General features: G+C 36.5%; 1 protein-coding gene and 1 long non-coding RNA gene across 2 annotated transcripts in view; one reads left to right on the top strand and one right to left on the bottom strand.

Moving 5' to 3' along the window:
• LOC105221165 (division abnormally delayed protein) overlaps positions 1–21,122 on the top strand; it is a 301,758-nt gene that overhangs the window by 123,699 nt on the left and 156,937 nt on the right. The gene's annotated exons all lie outside the window — the stretch shown is intronic.
• LOC128921799 (uncharacterized) lies at positions 10,181–11,328 on the bottom strand. Its single transcript, XR_008471104.1, has 2 exons — positions 11,124–11,328; positions 10,181–11,059 (listed from the first exon to the last, which is right to left on the bottom strand). It is a non-coding gene; the product is annotated as an uncharacterized LOC128921799 (long non-coding RNA).

Genomic DNA, 21,122 nt, shown 5'->3' with positions numbered 1-21,122 from the left:
ATTAGCATTAAGTGTATGAAATGTGCAATTTCCTGCTTGAATTTAATATAAATTTCCATTTGCATGCGTTATGATTCCTGTTATTGTTGTTGTTATTGGTGTGGTTCTTCTTCTGGTTCGCTGTTATGAGCTTTTGCTATTATTATTGTTGTTGTTTTTCTTCTGATACACAGTTGTGCTCTTAAGTTTTGTTATAGTTATTGTATTTGTTGTTGTTCTGTTGCCCAGTTGTTACACAGCATTCATGCTGTTCGTAAATGTATTCTAGGCAGATGTTACGTATACGCCTTGACGTCCACTCGCCATTCATTCATTTAAATTGCCTAAGGTGCCTCACTGCAATGGCTGATATTGGTGTAATTTGACAACATTTTTTTTTTGTTTTTATAAAAAAAAGTGTTTGGAATTAGAGACAGTTTTATGAATTCTTTCTTCCTCAAACTAGTTATGTTGTTGAAAGTATTTGCTAGCTCTATAACCAAAGATGACAAGCTGCAAATTTTTTTCATTGAAATTTTAATACTTTCATACAAATTTTTTAATGATAAATGTAATAGGTATTTTTTTTGTATTTATATATAAAAAAATATTTATTATACACAGTATTCATACCAACAGAGTTTTTTCAATTCTATTCGAGCTCAAATGAACATTTTTCTTATATTTCTTTTGCAAGAAACCGACAGTCTTTTAAATAAATATGTTCATTTAAGTGAACTTTGAACTTCTGCACTCGTACAAATATAGTACAATATTTAATTATATTTAAGCGCACATAACCTCACAAACTCTCCCTTCAGTGACGTTCTCATTTGCTCCTAATCCTGTTTAGGCAAATGTGCGAAATATGCAAATGACGATTAGAGCATTTGGTACAGCAATTGACGGCACAGAGCCGCCGGTACGCAGTAACCAACATACCAATGTATGTGTATATGAATGTGGGCAGCATGATTGTTGTTATTGTTGTATCTGTGTCAACGGCAAGTGTTCACTTATTAAATTTTTAATGAACGTGCTTACGGTGAGAGTCATGGACATTTAGGTAAATTGCTGTGTGGCTGTGCGCTCCCACAAGTTTTCAAATTAACACGAGTATATGGGTGTTGGTTATAGAGGCTTATACGTTTGATAGACATACAAAAAGTTTTTAATATTTACAGAGCAAGATATTTATGTATACTTTAAGCTATTCTTATTTTGTAAAACGATATCTAAAAAGTTAGTTTAGGACCTGTGCAGCCCGAGCTATGACTCTAGTAACCACCACATCTCTTGATCAAGTGAAAGTAATTAAGTAGTTACTAGTACGAATAGCAATCTTACATAATACTAGGTTGGTATAGTGGAAAGTTCGGTACATAACGTGGGAACAGTAGTTTTACTCTAATTGACTAATACATATTATTAACAAAATAATACAGTTTTCATATTCTCAATAAAACGATAAGCGAAGAAGTAATTTTTATTTTTTTACTACGACTAATTACAACGCCAATACCAACAAACCCTCTCCGTTGCAAAGTCACATTGAAGAAAAATACATGGAAGTCTTTAAATAAACACACAACTGCAAATATGCCTTAGAATCCGCCACAAACACACAAGCAGGTAATGCAGTGGCAACAAAAAAATGCGCCGGTTCGATGACTGGTGAGCATTCAATTAATTTTACTATTTTAAATATCCGCTCAACTTGATTTGCATCCATAAAATGCGTGCAGACTAATTTAGAATATAGCATAGAATAAAACCTGAACAGCACCAACAGACCAACAGCGCTTCATGACGTGTCACGGGGTGTTGCAAGCACAGCGCCTGTCTTCTGTCTGCAAAGTCTTCTGTCTGCCACAATGGCATCTCCACGCTTTTGTGCACTCAAAGAGTCAACGCCGACTACTTAACTTGGCTAACGGCAATCACAACTTGTGGCAACTGGACTTGCGTCGGACGGATGGGCGCGTGTGGCACCATAGCAGGTTATTATGCGCTCTTCAAATGTTGAAGAAGTAGAAAAAGAAGAATGTCTTTACTGTGCTTGCGACCGTGCAAACTGTAGAAAAAAAAATTCACGCATAAGGGTCAAAGCGACAGAGAACAACCATAAAAGATATGCATGAAAGTAAAAAGAAGTTAGAAGTACTAAATAGACGACCGAACGAGGCTCAAGCGGGTTCTAAGAGGTGCGACGTTGGATTACAAAATGCACTGTCCGAGCACTGCAAGAGCGCTGCTGCTGAGAATCTCAAAGGTCTTATTGAAAAACACTCGTGAAATTAAACAAACAGAAAAGCAGTGAAACTAACGCAAACTAAAAAAAAGAATCGAATGAATTAAAATTAGAAAATAGAAATGCAAAAAAAAAGGAATTTCAGAAAGTTAATATCATTGAATGAGTAGACAATACTATCGCATGTCAGAGAAATCTAGACTAAAGAATCGTCGTAAATGAGAAGGCGCAGTATAATAATATAGATATGTTTATAAAGAGTCTTGTAGTCAACTGTGACTTACGAGGGTAAATAATATGTTTCGAGCTAAACCGAACCTAAATTAACGACGCTGGTGTGAAAAGTAGTTTCATTATACCAATTTATCTTTATTTTACCATTATACTTTTCAAACCAGCGTCGTTAATTTAGGTTAGATTTGAGGTTTCCTTTAATGACCGTTATAAATTATCATCACAACAGAACTTCCATCATTAATGAATTTCCACAATGACCGACACTTTCTCACTTATCAGTGAGATCTTCAGAATCGTGTGTGTTTAGTCTTGGATATATTTCAAATTTTCATGAGGTTCGGACCTTCACTAAATTAAACATCTCAATAGGAGAATAAGGAACAAACTCAAAATACAATTAGTTACCCTCGTAGCTGAAATAAAGAAATGGCCATTATAAAGTGGGAATCTGAAAATATTTTTGTGCACGGTTGGCAGCCGAAGAGGCGCGTACGTCAAAAAAGCAAGCGAGTGAAATGAGCTAGGTTTATAAAAGCGGCCAGAGCTGCGCTTAAGCGCGCAAGTTTTCAGTTGAATGACTAAAGTTGCAATACAAGAAACAAATAAACGAAAATAAAAGCAAAGGAACACAAAGAAGAACAAAAGCAAAAGAAAGGAAGCAAGCAAAAATAAAGTTTGAAGGGAAAACCAAATAATAAACGCTGATGCGCTGATGCGCTGCAGCTCTGGAACCTGTACAAAGTGCTGCTTCAAGTAAAGAAAAAAAGTGAAAAAACCTCGTAAAGAACAAAAAGAGCGTCAGCAAGGAGGAAGAGTAAAGCAATACCCAAACGAAGAATAATAAAGAAATCGGAAGCAGAGCCGCAATAATGACGGCCAAATGAAATTGAAATGCGAATAATGAAGTTGAGTTGTTTCACACGAGTTCTAATCCATTGCAGCCACAGCGCTTTTGTTGCATGCCACATAACTGATTGGACGACCAGTTGACTGCCAGGATGCATGATGCGCAGTTCCAGTTATCCAGCTCCAGGCTGAACTTACTGCAAATTTTTTTTCTCTTCTTCTGGTTTTCTTTCATTCCCCCTTCGTTTTTCTGTGCTTTTTTTTGGTAAGATGTGGGGTTGGCAGCTTTAATGGCACGATATCTACATACCTATAAGTAGAGTGGTGCGCATCTTAGACGCTGTGGCATTTTGGATTATGCTGCTGCCATATTCTCTTTCAGCTGAAGGTATTCTTCTGCATGTATCTATATGTGTGTGTGTCTGTTTGTATGATGGAGAAAACTGGTTTAGGTATTAACATTTATAGGCTGCCCAGACATTCCATAGGGGGCATTTGCACTTAGTACCGACTTGGTATTTGGTAGCTTTGCTGGCTTACAGCAGTTTGTGGCAGGCACTTTGCCACACACTCTCCAGCTTGCCATTGAAATTGCTTTGTTGTAGTGAAATTTCTCAGCAATTCAATTAGATTTTATGTGCAACGTATGTTGTTGCCACACATTTGGTAACAAGCTTTTCTTTACGATACGCCGCAACATGAGAGCTCTGATGCTCGTACTTGCAACGTGGAGTCAAGTACTTGTTCTTGTTGTGTGCAATTGCTTGTAGCTGCAAGGAAATTCCATTCCATTTTTCACTTTACGGAATTCCGAATTTGTTAGCTGGCAGTTATGGTAGGGTCCACAAATCGTACAAATATTCGATGATTTTCCACCAACCCAACTCTGTGTGGCATCCACAAATTGAATAGTTATATAAATATATAAATAAATTTCATGTGCCCCTCAATTTTAATCATTAACTGAGAATCATTGCCGCACTGTGCCATTCACCTGCACCAGTCGAACCCCCACATCACTCCCCAAGCGTTCAAATTCTGTAATATTTACTATCATTTCGCTAGAACTACACCCATTGTGGGCATTGTTTATTTGCTATTAATTTAAGTAGCCTGTAGAGTTTTATGTTATTGTGGAAAATTGAAAAATTACACCTTTTTTCTGGGAGCAAATTAAAATTTGTTAAATGAAAGGCACATAACAAAGCCGATGAGTGCAAAGGTGTCACATTTATGCTGCTGGCTTGCACTGAAGCAATCAATAGGACAAACTGGAATATGGATATTACTTACTGAGACACAACTTATATTAGAAAAAAATGTCGCACAATCTCATATTTGGTCGCATCTAGAACCCACAATCCTCGGATCATAGTCATATGCTCTCCGAAATTGATTACTACGTCCGACTATCTTGTGTCCTTTCATTTCTGAACTAATGGGTTTCGAATACATAATATTTTCTTTAAAAGTAGCTAGCAACACCTTCAATCTTATACTACAGACTAAACTTTAATGTATGTATATCTATACCTACAACAGCCCGCATACGAAATCTCTTTGCTGACAACTTCAAATGTGCCATAAATCAACACGTCCAAATTCATTAAATTTTAGCTGATCTGATGATACAATACAACTATATGCATATATTTAGACACACGCGCTCATTCACAGCAAATTAATTTTTATCAGCCCGCTGTATCACCGTCTGCGTTTATTTTCACTTCGCTTTGGAACACGTTAACTAATTAATTAATTTAATTTAAATATTTTCCACACAGTTCCCCATAGAAACGTCATAACCATAGAATTGGCCATTTCATTTGTAATGCTAATGCATGGACTACACGAGCTAAATCGCATGCTTACAGTGGCAACAACAACACCATGACTGTAGTGGACTTTAAAAAGGAAATAACAAAATGGAAATACAGCAGATTAAAGTGTAAAAATAAAATGGAATTATGCACTCTTAAAATACATAGAAATTTTTAGTAAGAGCGCATACCCTGTAGGAAAAAGTATACCAGTTAGAGTACATTCATTTTGTAATTAGAGCTAAATTACAAACATACACCAGAGGCCTTATATCTGACTTTACCGACGAATAGACGAATTCTTAGAATACCAAATCTCAATGAGCAAAAGGAAGCCTCGAAAATTTGGGATTATACATATTTTTGCCATTACCTTTCTCTGTTTTTTACTGGTTGGTTGGATTCAATTGCAAGTGTTGGAGCTTGAAAGCATGAAATTAAAGCATTTCCTACAGGATTCTTATTTAGAAACCACTGAAGGCGATTTGCTTTTGCTTTTAAATGTATATTGTTATTGTTGTACTAATTATCTTAACGTCTTATCTGTTAGAATCCTTTCAATTCTATTGCACAACCTTTTCAAGTGGATTTTTTCTATGAGAAGAACTCTTAATCCGTCGACTAGTTTGACGTTGTTTTTTTGGCAGGCACCAAGGCAGATGCATTTGCCATGCTGATAGGCGAAGCGCAGTTGCCATCAATGTTGCTAACTGGTAATATTGGTTGCATACTAACACAAAGATTCACACTGACTCATCAGCAATCTGGGAGTAGTTGTATTATGCCTCACTGCCCGCCTGTCTGGTCCATCGTGCGCGCTGCTGGAGTGAGTGGAATCACTGAGCGCAGCACACCAGGGCCACAGTGCGTTGAGTACACTCGTTCAGCTCATAATCATTGGCAATTTGAATTCGCATTTAATTTGCAGTTGAAAGCAATGCGATTTCCATAGAAAATGTGCGCACACAGACGCTAACACCGGTGCGTACATTGCTGTCCGCGCTCACTTCCTCTGTTTACTGTAATAAAATTTATATTTTAATACAATTTTCAACTTATGAACCATCATGAAATTACAAACAAATGTTGGCCAGCCGGGTTTGGCTCTGCACTGCTTTTCAGCATTTTGTTGGTGTGGCAGCTCGGAGCAATGCCTCGCACTTGATGGCTAAAAGCTTTTGTGCCTACTAAAAGCATTTACTTATTTACATTAGATGAATATACATGTATAATAGTTCTTAGTTGGTAATTTTTGCAAATGAATGTATTCATAAATGGCTTAATTCTATAGATGAAATGTTTATGGTAGAAAACACTCTTGAAGCTTTTAAAAATCAAAAGCCGATTTGTGACTTCTTATCGCAAAAATAACTAATTAAATCATTTGATCTACTGATTCTTTATCAGAAATTAATTATTTTCGTTATAGAATCATACTTACATTAATGTGCTTATATTGAATTAAGAGAAGTGATGTAAGGCTCATTTTTTATAAATATTAGGAAAAAAAACAAAGTCCGAATTAGTTTTAAAATTACACTTTAAAATTTCCAGAACATTGTTTTTCTCGCTTAAAAAGCTACCTCGTTTTAGACTTATGTAAGTATATTGATGTAGGCAATTGAAAAGTAAAGTCCTCTCTCGACGAGCAAAAACCAAACTCTACAAGTCTCTCATCATTCCCGTCCTACTTTATTGTGCTGAAGCGTGGGCTATGTCAACATCCGATGAGACGACTCTTTGGGTTTTCGAGAGAAAGGTTTTGCGGAAGATTTATGGTCCCTTAAGCATTGGCAACGGCGAATACCGCAGACGATGGAATGATGAGCTGTATGTGTTGTTCGACGACATAGACAAAGTCCAGCGAATAAAAAGACAGCGGCTACGCTGACCAGGGCATGTTGTTCGAATGGACGAAAGTGCCTTAGCTCCGAAAGTTTTTGATGCAGTACCCGCTGGTGGAAGCAGAGGAAGAGGGAGACCTCCACTCCGATGGAAGGACCAGGTGGAGAGGGACCTGGCTTCGCTTGGTATAACCAATTGGCGCCAAACTGCCAAAAGGAGGGATACGTGGCGCGCTGTTGTGGACTCGGCTATAACCGCGTAAGCGGTGTCTACGCCAGACAAGGAGAAGAATACGTCTATTGATGAAAAATAAAACAAAAAAGTCTAGGAAAACATTTCGAATCGCTTTAAAAGAAAACGAAGAATATTAAAATGAGGAACATTGAAAGTCACCAAAATACCTATAAAAAATGCCAGAGTAACAGTCGAAGGATCATACCTCAATTTCTGTGCTACTTTAGAAATTATTTGCAAAGTTTTCTCAGCTAAATCGAGAATTAAACTTAGTCAGTGAATGTTAATCCTAAAAACGACATCCTGAATACCTTGAGAACTAAATTTAAATTTCTTAGTCTACAGAAATTAAACTAAATATAGAAAAGTTGCTGTTTTTGCTCCGTACTTCTTATGAAGTACTTGATTGGATTACGTTTTATGATAAAGGTAGATTAATTAATGTTGAAATCGAACGGAAACGATTAAGAAATGTATTAATAAACACCATAACAGACTTAATGACACACAGATATGTATAAGTTTATTGATCGAGATACCTATAAATAAATAGAAAAGCAATATTAATATCGACCGAATTGTGCAATGATCCGCAATATTGTTCACAATGATCTCCTCGACACGCTTGGTTAAATAATATGTTAAAATAAAAATATTATATATATTTAAATATTTGTGGACTCCATTGAGTGTAATATTAATTGAATGCGATTAGATGATAACATAGAAACTCTCTAGCGACAATTTAAGGGGGAAAGAGAGTAAAAAACTGCTGTTAACTGCAATTACTTGCGCTTCTTATTTGAGCCGCTTGCTTTTATTCTTCTGCCAACCAGAGTTTCCAATGCACATTCCAACTGGGATATCCGCTTGGTCAAGTTAAACTAGTCGACAAAACAGCTGCCAATCGAAATGGATCTTTTATTTATTTATTTAGTTGTAAATCAATTTAGTAAATTAAAGTAAAATAAAAATTTGCACAAGGTCGATCTTTCTTCGAGAGAAAGGCCACTGCAATTATATCACGCGTCCTTTAAAGAAATTAAGTCGTTTGTAAAAGTGGTAAAGGTGTTTACCTTCTCTATATTATCTGTACATAGGTTAGGCACGAAATAAGGGGAGAATCTTTGCGTATAAAAAATTAAAATAATGGAAGTATAGGATTTACGGATGTTCCAACCAAAGACCCACTAGTTTCGATCTAAAAATATTAACAATTTGATGCCAGGATCCCTAAAAATGTTCATTTAAATATTTTGGACAAGAAAACAATATTTTGGACTACTAATCGTCTATAGTCTTCTAATTTTTACGGCTGGGTTACTGAAAGAATATCCACCGATTGCCACGTATTATATATGGATTATATATTATATCGATACCATATTATATATCGATTCATATGTACAAATGTGTGTAGACCAGCAAAATTACTAATAAATAACCAACTTCGGCATAACACAATGCGAATTTCCAATAAATAGCATACGCCCCCACAGCTAGACAGACACATACAGTCCATAGTTAAAAATAACATCTGCTGATGATCGCAACAGCATGTTGCATGCAACCGAGCTTCGAGAGAAGCAACAATAAAAAGCCAAAGAAGTAAAAAAATAAATAAATAAAAAACAAACAAGTGTAAAAGCAGTAAAAACATCGATATTTGCATGTAAACTGCTTGTCCAGAGACGAGTAAGCCGACAGTGAACAGTTCAATTGCAAAGAGATGAGCAACCATGAGCTCTATTGAGTCTACATGCCATAAATGTAGGCATTTGTGTATGCCACACACCAGTTTATTGAATATGCAACATACATTTCTCATGTAAAAATTAAGCTCCAGCCGTTGCTTTGACAGTAGTGATGATCAACAGATGATCAATTTACGAAGCAGTATGAACTGGCTGCTATATTTTGTAACTGTACAAAAACACGAAACGGACTGCGATCGATCATACTCACTTCGCGTACTGCCAGAGTGTAGCAATACAGCTGATGTGAAGCAGAGCGCCGGCAGTTGTTTTTAATCAAATGCGGCATATTGGTGTGCGGCCATACATCAACATCAGCATTTCAAAGAATTCGTATAAATTTAACATAACATAACAACATAAGCTGTATTAGTCAACAGCCGAAAATAAAGCGTATCTTTAGGTGTTGCTTAGCACCACACATTTCGGTAAAATATCACAAAATCGTTTACAAAATACCTGTATGATTCCGCATAAATCACACACTAAATCGCACCTACACACAAGCTTAATACGCATTAATTCATTCATATATATGCATAAAAATATCCATCCCAAATTGGCGGGATGAGCATTCTTGTCGCGATCGCCATTAAATCTCACACATCCATGCCTAATTTACCTCCAGCACCACCATTATAATATTAGACACACCGCAGCATAACGGAAATTGCTGGCGAATGCTTTGACGGACGCGGCTTGCTATGCTAAATAGTTAGTGCTAAGCTCCGTGCTTTGTCAGCTTTGCCTGCTTTGAATACCTGAAAAGTTTTGGCACATTGTCATGGATCATGGATTTTGAAGGCGTTGAAAATCAACTTTATATGCTAAAAATTTCGAATTTTGTACATTTTACGGAAATTTTTTACTGCGAATGTGTGTAGAGTGCACTCAATTAGTATTGGAAAGGATTTTCGGCTCACAATTTCTTAAGAAACAAGCTGACAGTAAGATGGCAGTGCGAGATTGGGGATGCTAACCTTACGATTTATTTGTAGTTTTATTCTATTTCTGGCGGGTCAAAGTTTAAAGTAACTGTCGGCTCATTATTCCAGACTATTTTGTAGTTGTTTAATTTTTTGGAGGGCATTTTTAAGCTTATATTAACACTTTGATCTAATGTCTTCATTTTCTAAAACCTTTTTTTCAACAATTTACATCTGTCTATTTACAGATAACGATCTGCATTTACTTGTCCATCGACTCAACATCGGCTGTGTGTAATGTCGACAGATCGCAACCCCAGCATGGACATTCTTTATCATTGAGGGAGGACTTCGAATGTACCGAATTCAACGACATCTGTCTGCAAGAGAGTGCAACACATGCGCCCAGTTGTGATTCCACCTCACTTTATCGACAATGTACAGCTCGCTTGCTGGAGTAACTCCATATACCAAACAGCCTTGGCGTCTGAGATCCCACCGGTTGAGTGCGTCATTTTCCCAGTAGATTTGTATGGAATGCAAGAAGATATGCGATTTCTATTAGTGCTGTCGGTTCGCATACTGTTACCTGTGATGTGGTCGATCCTTCTACTGACCCAACAACTGCAAGTCCATTCACTTGAGATCATACAACTTCAATTGCAAGAGGTAAGCTCTGTTATAATTAAATAGAATTAAAAGTTAATTTGTATTTTTCTTTCAGGTGTAAACACTGTCGCAATAAGGGAGATGTTAAGTGTTCCTGTGGTCCGAACACATACATATTTTGGCAAGAAAAATAAAGCTTGTACAATTTATAAACCATTTGAATTAATTTTATATTAATAATTTAATAAATTTATATCAATAAAGTTAAAATTTTAAACTACACTGATTTCAATTTTATTTCACATTGTGGCTGAGAAACCGTTCTCTCAAGAGAACAGACTACAGGTAAGTGCAAATACAACCAACCCAATATTAGGAGAATGTTTCATAAGTTTAGTCATCGAAACTTAGTGCGAAAATCTTCAGAGTGTAGAACTGACGCAACGAGCCGGTACATTTGGTGTACAATAGCGGGTAGAACTGTCAAAGTAAGTAGCACCTGGGCAGAAGTAGAGCGCTCCACTCCAGACGTTGCCATTTATGAAACAATAAACATACCTACATCAATGAAAAGTCACGTTTGTATAAGTACTGGAAAGAAGGAGTATTAAAATCTACTCACGCTTAACATGTTGTTGTAAGATTATTGCCTACTGGAAAACGACCATTTATTAGTATGGTTTGACAATACGCAACTGGGTCGAAGAAGTATCTACTCGTGGAAGTAGTACCGACAGTAGTACTTTCGGTGCAATCGCCGACTGTATTCGTATCATCAATCGACTTGCAAATGCCGTTAGAAGTCGTCGAACAAATATATCCACTGGGACAACGAGTAAGCGTTCCGGTTCGTATGCCATTGACGCACACTTGGAAGTGCGTTTGCGATACGCAGGCTAAATTGGTAGTGCTCGAGCAAGCATTGCAAACAGCGGAGGCGAAATTTGACGATTTGGAGAATAGAAGGAGGAGAATTCCGGGAGGAACATACTAATTGCAAGCAAAATTATGTGAAGAGTACATGAAATCAAAGGCTATACGAATGTCTTTGAAGTGACTCGATTTTTCCACTTACAGATTTGAATTTGAACATATCGAAAGATTTAATTTTCTCTTTCTTTAATGCACTTTCGTCATGTAAATCGGCTTGCAAACGCAATGCAACTGGAATTTAGTTCGTGATGTCGCTATTTAAATCGTCTCCCTTTAGTTGTGAGTTATCTTATCAGAACATATAGAGATATTTTATTAGTTAGTCTGAGTCCATAATATGTAAAGTGAAAAATAGTTTATCTAGCATTAAACTGGGTAAATATTTAGGTATTTATAAATTTTATTCAATTCTACAATTACACTTGACGTTTTAATATCTCAATTAGATACAAAGAAAATTAATATTGTTGTTTATATGGAAGAGTAAATTCGTGAAAAACATTTATTCATTTAACATGATATGGAAAATATGACAACTACAACAGTATATCCAGTTGTAAGATAATAGCCGATTGATCCATTGAGATTCGAGGTCACTTTGAATTCGACAGCGACAAGTTAAGAGTACATAAGAGAGAAAAAGTTTAAAAAATACTGAATAACGACGAAGTAGAAATACTATGAGATTTTCTCTTATTCTACAAAATATTCAAACTATCACTACCAAGAATGTTATCGAAGAAAAACTGTCACAATTTTAGTAATTGTAAACCAAGCTTACGCTCCGCTCATGACATCACAAACTAATGTATTTTGCTGTCGTAATCCCTTTTTTATTAGTCTCAATAAATATGACAGAACTTTCGTTTAAATGCCGAAGTCGAAGCACTGAGACCACAAAAATATTGAGAAACCCTCTTATACTTCAGTCAGAACGAAATACTTGTCTGATTAATTTACAACGTAACCGTACGCCAGTCAACGTAACCGCTCAGTTAATTAGAGCGAGCCAGACCACATAGAAAACATAATTCATCTCAGATCCTAGCTTTGAGACAACTACATATTTTTCTTTTTTGCAAAGGAATAGTTAATCCCTATCAAGAAAGTCACAAAATAAAGAAAATTATTAAATTCGTTTATTAAACGATATATATATCAAAGATCTTAAGCAATGGTACAATCCTTTGGTAAGAGAACTGGTTTAGTTGTATAAGTACTTGATATTCGTTTTGGCTTTTTGATTGCATGTGAGCAATCGCTAACCTAGAAATAGAAGAGAAATGGGTAAGCGGGAGCGACATATGTATAGTTCGGTACCTAGGGTACTATATTCGAGATCCTGTTAGATCTGATTTAGTTATCAATCCTTAGATTCAATATATTTTCTGATAGTTCCGATGTGACATCTCCAAAATTCAGGGTTTGATTTTTCCATGAGTAGAAATTATATATTTAGAAATTCCTGTCTAAAATCTGACTAGTCAAAAATATGGCAGACAATATAAAAGGATTTTCTAAGGAGATTTGAAAAAAAACACTTGATCAGTGGTTGTCCTCCATAACCCAACTGGAATGAGATCAGTAACGAAATCTGAGAATTGATAGACATATCGTAGGAAATCAACTGGTTGTTGCTCGACAATTTGAGTATGCAATTCTTATCAGTTATAAAGTAGTTTATTTGAATGCTGTATATAAGACTTTCAAAGGTGTCTCGAACTCAAGCACAGACTTGAAAATAAGTCATAAAATTGAGTTTGTCATAAATTATCTGAATTAGTCATATAATTTTTGTAGGACCACATTTTATGCCACATCAATAAAAAAACAAAAACAAAAACAAAACTGTAGTAAATACTAAATGAAAAAGAAATGTACTTAAGTGTATTTATGAGAAGCCAACGAAGTAGAGGAAACTGCAAATGATAAACACAATAATTGAGCACAAAGTAGTTAAACATCAAACGGATATGATCAAGTTTCCAATAGTAAATCGGTGGTTTGAGACAAATCTTTAAATTTAACTTAAATTTATATTGCTTTAAAAAGTTTTGTAAGATATGAATTAAGTGTTTAACTGGTCTATTTTGTGGAAAATATGAGGTAATATGTAGAAGTAAAATATATATGTGTGTATATGATATAAATGCAAGTCATATATTTTTCTTATACTCATTACCTCATATTGTCGATTGAGTTTCACTGTTTTCTCAAATACAATATATGCATATAAACATTGGGGATGTTCCTGAAACTTGTAAGCAGAGTGTTTCCGTGGTAAAGTTTTAGTGGGGCTTAACTCGACTTATGCGAAGGTGGTATCTTGAAAAAGGCAAGTATGATATTTTATTATGGTATCTGAAAACTTCCGATTCAAAGAAATTGTTTAAGAGAAAATACACTGGCGAGTCCTGAATAATCAGTAAATATATTTTTTAAAGAACATACGAAAATTTGCCATGTTCAAAGGCATGACTTTCATGGAAAAGATGTTCTGGGAGAGTTTTCATACGGACGACTGCGTTCCTAAATTATTATACTCTGGTCAGTTTTATGAAATATATCTGTATACAAGACATTTGAAGAATATTCAGGTGTGCTCAAGAAAATTTTATTTTTATATTATTTATCTCTCTGCATCCATTTTTCTCACTATTTCTTTCTCCATCTCACCATCTATCTTCCTAACTCTCACCTATCTAACCATCTCTGCCTCTATCTTAACTTAACCAAACCTTTTCACATTCTAAACAAAATGGTTGACATTTCTATAATAATATTTTTGCACGGTATTTCAAAACTTATCGACGAAGGTCTCATGTGTACATACACAATATTATTCGTTGGCAAATTGCTTTTTGCTCAAAGTCTTGCACCAAATTTATTCGCCTAAGCGGCGCCAAATGCAGCTCTAAATCACAAAACTCAAGCAAGGATACTGCGATGTGTCGGCGAATTACTATTTTAGGTAATGTTTTGCGGTGAATTCGAAAACCATGGTCATAGAAAATCAATGTACAGCAGCACCGAAAAAAGGCTGCTACATACATATGTACATACATTATTTGAAAAGTGAAAATATTAATTATTTATGGAAATATATGAGATTTTTTCTGAGATAATTACGTGGACAGCGAAATCTTCTCCAAGCAATTTTTACTGGGATGCTTTAGCAAAAATTCGCTCACCAAGTACATAAAAAAGACACTCCTTCAATACATTGACGACATCCAACAATATTCTTAGATATCGGATATAGCTTTTCCTGCAGCATATTCAGTAAAACGAATTATATTCCTTTATAACACTCGATATATCCCAAAATTATATTTTTTATAGAGGTTTTTGTGAAGATCAAATACGACTTATTAAAGTAATATTTCAATTTTTTATCCGAACAAGCTTTTCTTTTGCTTCGAATAGTTATATCAATGGAATTCTATAGATATTTGCGTTGAAAAAGAACTGTCAGAGGGACCACTCTTCCTGTGGCAAGTGCCAGCTACCTTCCACTTTTAGCCGAATCGAACTCTTAAAAATGTTGCGATAACGATGTCAAACCCCTATGACTCAACCATAAGCAACTGGCATAAGTAAGAACCCTAGAAGTGTTCAGTGCCCCTGCCGGGAATGGCAAAAAAGTAGAAGAAACGCAACAGGAACAAGGGAGTTGCGCCACATGCGGCACGCACCTTTTGAACCCACATACCTGCATATTTGCAATTCACGAAGTAAGAAGAAAAAGAAGACGAAGGAGCAGGAGAATGACTCGCGGTAATGCAATACTGCTGCGACAAAACTCAAACACGCATTTTCATGTCATCTACCTACAGAAGAAGGCAAAGCGAAAAGGCAATGCAATAAAATGGAGACTCGAGTTGCAGCAATTGAAGCCAAATTGGATATTCCTTTGATGATACATTTGCCTGAGTTGCTTGAGTGTAAATGCAACTTCAATAAGAAAAAAATAGTTGCAAATTCTTGTGCGATCACATGTGGAAGAGGACTTTTGAGTCACAACATTTGCTTATAGGAGTTCTTACATACATACTCATATATAAGTACATACATTACCAATCAAAAACCAGAAAAGCAACCGTGCCAGGTTTTGCAATGAGGTTTATGATTTAGTTGTGATTGTCAGCCTGCAAATTCCAATAACAACAACAAAATAAAAATAAAATAAAAAGTTTGCCATTGCCTTAATTTCAATCCTTCCTTTTCGTTCTTGTAGTTGTTGCTTTTAGTCTATATACACATTTCAGCCATTGTGCATTGTCGTCCACTGGTCTGTGATCGTAGCAGTTCCATTTCATTCGTTTTCAAGGTGTTTTGCATTGTATTGCAAATTCCTTGTGTGTCGGTGTATTTGTTCTCCATTGAATGTTGTGGCATCAAACAGATCGAAGCGAGTGCAAAGCAAATGAAGCCGAATGGCATTGCTCAAGTGAGATCTTGAAAATGATAAGGCCAAGAACGCATTCCCTGCACTCGTGCTCACATACACACACAAGTGTATATAATTGTCATGGGCATGTCGGCAACTTTCTGGCTAAGAGCGGTTGTATGTGCATATATTCCAGTTATGTTGGGTGCTAGTCTGCTTGTCGGCCGTCGATTGTTGTCTGTATAAAATCTAGAGGAACGGTGCTGCACTCTGCGGTTCAAGGTGGCTGGGCACAGTTGGGTTTTTGCAAATGCTAAAGATAAAATTGCTACCACAGTGTACGATTTGAAGATTCTCGAATATAAAAAATATTTTAACATTCTCGAAAATAAATATCTTACAGATCCATAAGAGTCTTTAGACTGACGATCGTAGAGAGGTCCCTCCTTATACTCTCAGCTGTTTCAATATCTTGTTATGATTAAAACTTTGTCCCACTGTTTTGCCATTTGTGTTGCATCAATGCCTCAATACACTGATTTATTTCTTATTTTTCTGCGGGCTGCAGTTTGGTTTTTGCCTAGAGATGAAGGCGTGTGTGAAGGCAAACGACATGCGTCGTGGGCAAAGATAAACATATATACATCATATAAATTCAATATCTACATATAATTTAAATAGTAGCAAAATAAAAGGGAGGAATATAAATACGACTATAAACTCAATTTTTAATCTCAGCTTGCTAGCTCAGAATAATATTAACCAATGACAACCAATAGTAAAGAACGATGAGAAGAGATTGGACAATGGTGGTTCTTCCAAATGGTTCTTAGATACAATGGATAGCTCTATAAAAATACATCAAAGAGGTCTGTTTCAAGAATAAATCGCAAGTGGTTAATACAGCTTCAATTCATGCGAATCAAGAACTCGAAATGGATGCAGTAAACTAGTAAGTTCGTCTGAAATTTGGAACAGTTTTACGATCTGGTACATACTTATTCGGATGTTACATGAAAGTAGACGTCCTAATACGCTTGGTAAATTACTTTAGTTCAGTGAATACCAAAGTCAAGAATGAATCTACTCTCTAACAACTTTGAACTCCACCTTGAAATGTCTCCAACGTTGTCGTTGAGCTTTGTACCATCAGCAAGAAAGTTCTTGGTTTTACAGGATTTTGGTCTTAAGGTGGGTATCCACATACAGCTTCGAGATATCTCTGGAAGGGTTACTCGAAGCAATTTTCGATAAATAGGAATCAAGTCTGTTCGAAATGTATAACTTTGTAATAAAAAAATTTACATTACATGTATTTACATATCTCTCTCATGCTCTTTCGGCGGCTGTGAATTCAAAATCCTTCTGCAGAGGCGGCTACAAAACAGCAAATATAATAAAAAAGCACACAACTGAATCACACACCACACTGGCAACTTGCACAATAAGCATATTAGTTGACGCCACGTATCTCAACACGACGCGCATTGCATCGCCTCAGCGTACACACCCTCCGCGCCTCCCAAATTCCACGTACTCCAATATTTTATTTTTACCGATTTCATTTTATTTTCTTATATTTGGAAAGGTTTCGCATGGGCCTACACAATGTTACAGTGGCCACTCGCTGTTCTTAACCGTGCTGTTGCCATGCAACAAAGTTGAGAAATTTTTCATCTCCACTGTTGCACTGTTGTTGTTGCATTTTTTTTTTTTTGATAAATACAAAATGCAATGCCATGTAAGGTTTAGGATTTTTCGTTTTTTTTTTTCATTTTTCATTTAAATTTTGTTTCCGTTTTTCTTTCAGCGCTGTTCTTGGCGGTTATGGACCCTCATCGTACTTGTTCGTCCTTAAAATAAATATCGCCTTTGTTGGCATTTCGCTCGCTGACAAGTTTTGCATTTAAAAGCCGACCATTGTGATTATTTATTACTCGCAGCGCTTCAATGATTTTGTTTTAGCGACTTTTGTTTTTGTCCTTTTGCACTTATTTCTCTTTCTCATTGTGGTCAGGAATGTGACAACAAGATTCTGCGTGATTTCTGGGAAATGCTGGCTGTGTAATATGCAATTTTTTATCGGCATTCTAGAAATGTGTTGGGGAAATCTAAGGTTGTGCTAGTGAATTGCTTCGATAACTTCCATTCAAAATGTATGTGGCGCTGGCATCCGATCGGTGGCTTCATACAAAGCTCTTGAAGAATAAATATGGCCTTGAAATAACCAACTAGAAGCGGGATATTTTAAATAGCTTTATTTTTGTTTTTTTTTTTTTTACTTTTAATCAGCCTAAACGGCAGAAATAGTTCGTTTTATGACGTCTATGATGTTTGTATGCGAACAATATCAAAATCAGCTCCCAATTGTCGCCAGTAGCCCATACAACACTTGACTAACTCTCTTGACACACACACTTTTCATTTGAATCATCAGCCAAATTGATCTGGCGAAGCCAAGGAATGTTACGAATTACAAGATATATCGATTTTATTGAGAATCACTCAGTCGTCTACCCGCCTGTCATGACCAGGAGCACGCAATTCGTCAGAGCACAATCAGGGGGCCAATTATGATACATACATATGTATATATGTACAGAGGTGGAAGAGAAAACCAGCAGTAATTGCATGCTGGGGTTGCTGTAGGCGGATAAAGGGTGGGTATGATATGAATTCATGGATTTCCCACCGACATGTTCTTCCAGTGGAAGCCCTCAGTACCAGCTGAGGGGTTTTAACGTGGGTGCGTCCATTCAATGTATTGCCATCGATGCCGATTCAACACGAAAACACAATCTCCTTTATTTCAGACTTCCACACATACACAACAGGCATCTGTTCGACAGCCCACACGCATCTATCAAAAGTGCAATTGTTTTTAATTTACAAAGATTTATATCCAACCTGCTTCTTGGCGGAAGGGTGGAGGGGGTGATGAGTTGATTCTACAACACTTTGATGAATTAACAGATTTTTGCGATTTTCCGATTCTGCTTCGCCTGCACCGGAACTGCTTGTGTAGGCAGTGTGGCGTATTGTATTGTTGCATGCAACTGTTGTATTTGTTGTTGCTGCCATTCAGACGATGTGACGGATGCATCATGGTTGCTTGCTTAATAGAATAGATAAGTTTTTGCGTTGAACAAATGCCAATTATTGTTGTTTTTGCTTTATTTTCTGTTTCAGCGTCGGTCAGCCGGTGATTCTGGGGCAATCCGAAGATGACTTGGCAGCAATGAGTGAATTCATATATATATACGAGTATGTGTGGTATGAGTTTATTTGTTGATGTGTGTTCAAAGAACAATATTTCTGCAACTAACTGACTAAGCTGAGGGGAAATGTATATATGAGTTAATTATAGGAGAATGAACTTCGTTGGTAACACTCTGACGAATTTCTGACGAGTCTTGATTAATAGTAAGAGAGTATAGAGGCAAGTAGCTGAGACTAACACTTGACCTTCTCCAGCCATTTCATCTTCACTCCTATCATAGAAAAGAAAATCGGCATTAACAAATAATACAAATAATAAGCCACCTGAAATGATACAAATTTTTAACTTGCAAATCTTTCCGAATATGTGGTTGAATGAAAGTATGAGGTCGAGTACAGGTTTAATTATGGTGCTTCAGATATTCCAGTACGGTAGGAAATATCGGGACTGAGGATAATCTGCTACTTTACTGCATCAAACAGGAGAATAATACCAACAATGCATTACAAATATGACATTTTATACAACATGAAAGCTTCCGATGAAATCGCCAAAAATAATCTGTTAAATGGAAGCTTCAATTTCTTAGTTGTTGCTTGCTTAGTTGTTGGTTGGACTTGTAAATGAAGCGTTAATTTGACACTCCAACAGCAGCAAGACAAACAAAAAAGAACAACAACCATACCCAAGATGAGTGCAACACTGCTTGTTGTAAGCAAAAAATATTCGCCATAATGGCGAAATTGAAGAAACTTAAGCACAGCGAAAAGAGAAGTGATATATACATGTATATGCACATGTGATCAAAAATGCAATGCAAATAAAATGAAACTGACTACACTGGTAACGAACGCGACGCCTCCTTTGCCGCAGCCTTCACCTTCTTGGCTTCGGCCGAGCTGAGTCAGGAATGTCGGCGCTCTGCTGAGTACCAGCAGCCCATTGTGTGGCAGCCAAAGTGGAACCTGTTAGACGAGAAAACATTGCGAGCGCACATACACACACAAGCAATCACGGAAACGCACACATAGGCACGCATGCCAAATACCTTTCAGGTGAGCAGAAGGAGCGCTGCTTAGCACACCGTGGTCAGATCTCACATGATGTTCGCTATATGCGGGTATTGTTGGTACCATGTACGAGAGTCCATGTAGAAGGCAACTTGCGTCTTGCTTGTTGGTAATACGAATCGCAGTTCTTGGCGCTAAGAAAAAACGAACGATGAAATGAGTTCGAAAAAGGAGCGCGGCACAAGAACAATGCAAAGATGAATCACGAATCTGGCAGCATTTCTTCTCAACATTCTTCTTATGTAGTTGAACTCTTTCGGCATTCTTTGCTTTGTTTTGCACTGAGAACATATATTTAAATATTCTGTTGTAATTTTATATATAGAAATCGAATTTAGTTTGAAGAAGACAAAGAGAATTATGAATAATATGAAGATAATGATGAGTTTGATTTGGATTCATCTGAGCGGGATCAGCAGCCAAGATTTCGCTAATGTTTGAAGAAACTCAAGGCCTCAGTGTTCTGCCTAATATAAATAGCATTCCAGTATTTGTTTAATCAAGGTCTAATGGCGGCATTTAACAGGACTAGAGCCAGAAAGTTGGTCATAATGATCCAGGAAAAGGGTTTACTTACATGAATTGGTTTCGTTCTCGACTCTGTTTCAGAATCACCGCTTTATTGTATCTTCATAACTACAGTTCTGTTGTAGCTAAGTTCTTCCGATTGTCGGTTTAAGAAATTCTGGTCGAGCCTTCGTTTTTAGAATATATACGTATGTATAAATATCTTCTTTTGTCAGTGTTTTTTGTTTATGCGAAACACTTTAGAGCAAAACAACACTAACGTGTTTAAAAGGTTGCATATTATAAATCATAGCTTTATCTTAATGATGTGGCAGCTTTTTAATTTCAAATCAATGTTTTGATGTTTCCTCCTGCCAGCCATAAACTCATTTCAATTTCAGCTTTGTTCACCACGTTCGGTGTTTTGCTCTTCAATCTTTTATTGCCTGCCCTTCGGCTACTTTCGAACTCGAATCAATAACCAACGAAAAGGAAATACTC

The sequence above is a fragment of the Zeugodacus cucurbitae genome, chromosome 4, assembly GCF_028554725.1.
Source record: "Zeugodacus cucurbitae isolate PBARC_wt_2022May chromosome 4, idZeuCucr1.2, whole genome shotgun sequence".
NCBI lineage: Eukaryota > Metazoa > Arthropoda > Insecta > Diptera > Tephritidae > Zeugodacus > Zeugodacus cucurbitae.
The sequence above is the reverse complement of the archived record's forward strand: the minus strand, read 5'-3'. Positions and strand labels throughout refer to the sequence as shown.